This window comes from Myotis brandtii, unplaced genomic scaffold (genome assembly GCF_000412655.1).
Source record: "Myotis brandtii unplaced genomic scaffold, ASM41265v1 scaffold575, whole genome shotgun sequence".
Lineage (NCBI taxonomy): Eukaryota > Metazoa > Chordata > Mammalia > Chiroptera > Vespertilionidae > Myotis > Myotis brandtii.
In genome coordinates, this window is record NW_005370153.1 from 919,801 (window position 1) to 922,493 (window position 2,693).

Below are 2,693 nucleotides of genomic sequence, written 5' to 3' on the forward strand. Positions count from 1 at the left end.
TGCTGTGCACAGTTTATCATTTATGTGTAAGGTTTGTTTCATAATTAATTTGTCATTGTTGTGACGTCTGAGAAAACATTAACCTTGGTTCTTAGTACTCTCAATTGGCCTGCAGGTATATTCCTGGGCTTAAAGGACTGCCAAAGCCAAATAAAGGCTAGATTACCCAATGTCCTGTGTCTTGTTCCATTCTGAACATTTCTTTTTCAAATGTAAAAAAAATCCCAGAGTGTGGGTTAGTGAGTGTGCTGCCATCAACATACTTTATTCTCCTACTTGTAAGAGCTTGCAGGCAATAAAAACCCATTTAGTCATAAGCACTTCTGTATTTATTAGACTTGTATAGATTAAATGCAGTAAAAAATGTTCGCAGTATTACAAACATCATAATTTGGCTCTGTTTTGTTCCTTGCTTTATTTTTTGTCTCGTTCACAATCAAATGAGTAAAAAATTAACACTGCTTTGCACCTAGTAGGCACACACGTTTGTTAAAAGACTTAGTACTAGGACAGCATATTTCCATAGCAAAGGTAATGTTGATTCCATACTTAGATATTGTGTATTATTAGTTAACACTAGCAATTAATGGTAACTAATAATTAGTTAATACTAGGAATGCTGGTACTGTTAACTAGCAATTGACTTATTAATTAACAGTTATTTCTTCCCCCAAAGTATTTTCTTGCAACAATTTTGAAAGATAATTAACAGTAGTATGCTTTGTAATTCCCTATGAATTTTTATTTTTGTATTTTTTTCTAAAATATGTTGGCACGTTTGCTACTGCATTCATTCATACGTAATATTTCCATTAAGTAAGTTAATGCAAAATAAGTGGAGTTAACACTGAAATTTATGTAAACTTAAGTTCTGAAACTTTGGAAGTGAAACAACTTCTTGGATTTTTAAATTCATTCCACCATTGGTGTTACAAAGGATGACTTGGTACCCAGATTGGCCCACAACAATCTACTTCATCCAAGTTACCTATAATAATAAAAGCATAATATGCTAATTAGACTGGACATTCTTCCAGACGAAGCCGGGGCTGTGAGGAAAGCCCGGGGGTCCCGGGTGCCAGAGGGAAGCCGGTGCTGCCAGCAGGGGGAAGGAAGCTTATTCTTGCACAAATTTTGTGCACTAGGCCTCTAGTTACATAATATTGTTTTCACTCAACTTCTGGGTCCCAGGGGTAAAAGACCCTGTGGTACAAGGTCAACAGGAAAGGAGGTTTCTCCCCCTTTCTGGGTTAGAGACTAATACTGCCGCTCAGCAGTTTTGAAAGGGAGTTTGTCTTGGAATGCTGTCCTTCCCTCTCTCTCCACCCTCAGGCCCAGGACCACCCTTTCTTCAAGCCTCAGTGTCCAGTCATGCTCCCCTAAGTCCCCAAGCTTGGGGCTTGCTACACAGCCCGAATTGCTCTATGGTTAGAAACTACCCACCCTTGTTTCCCGTCCAATAACATGTCTATTTCCTTGGTACAGTTCATCTCAGTGCAATTGGCCCATTTTGTCCTAAAGTATGAATGACTGGTGACCTGCTCTTAACCATGAGTGCGTGTGGAATTAAGCAATAAAGGGGAAAGCGTGTGTTTCAGGGGAAAGTACTTGGGGCCTGCGGGAGGGCCTTGCTGCTGGCTTCACCCACTTAACCTCCCTAATGGCCCTCTTTGGTGGTCAGCCTCTCATAGCTTCTCTCTAGATTGGGGTGCTCCCTGCCCTTCGGTACCCAGATTTCTAAAAGCTCCCTTCCCATCCCAACCTCCGCTGACACCCCACAGCGAGGATAACAACAAAAGCAGGTATGAGGACACAGCCCAAGAAAGGTGTGTAAAGAGAAACTTATAAAACAACCCTGAAAAAGACGGAAAAGTTGCCTGTGGTTTCTTACCCAGAAATGCCCTTCCACATAACTGCAAATTGCTTGAAATGACTTCATAATTGTTCGTTGGTGTGTGTGACTGTTAGGTAAATATCCAAGCAACTGTCTATTAGAGGAAGCCACGTGTTATTTTTTTAGAGTATCATTTTTTAAAAGGAATTTAATCGGAAACCTAACAAGTCTTGCAGTGAAAGATGAAGTGAAAATCAGTTTTTAACCCCAAAGAAAGAGCTCTCCCCTCCTGAATGGCCTTAGGGCAGGGCAAAAAGGACATTCTCTGCACAGTTTGGTGAGTGTCGCTGGAAAAAATAATACCCGTCTCAAGTCCGGGTGCAGCGGGTTTGTTAAGTAACACGTCTGGAAGGGAGATTTCTCCAAACACTTGGAGAAAAATCATGAAAAGACTCGTTCCCGCCAAGGAAGGGAACCACAGAGCTTCGTGTCAACCTCGCGGCTCCGGGTGTGGGTCGTTCCGGCATTCACGGCTTTTCCACTTGAATTCCCTTTAGTTCTTGCTCATTGTCCCTCCCTCCGGAGAAAGGATTTCTTGCTACTTTTGCAGTAAACGCCCCTGCAGTGTCTCCGGGCTCCCACGCCGCCCCCAGGGTCGTAGCGGGACCGGCGCCGCCCTCCTCCGCCCGAGGCGGCCCTGGGTGAGGGGTCCTTGAGCCCTGGAAGGTGCGCTTGAATGGAAAAGAGGTCGCATGTCTCTCGCCACTCAGGGAACCGCCGGAACCTCTTCCCACTGCCCCCCCACAACCCCGCGAAAACCTGCGGCGACCCCAGGCGGGGGCCCTGGGCCCAAGGGTGC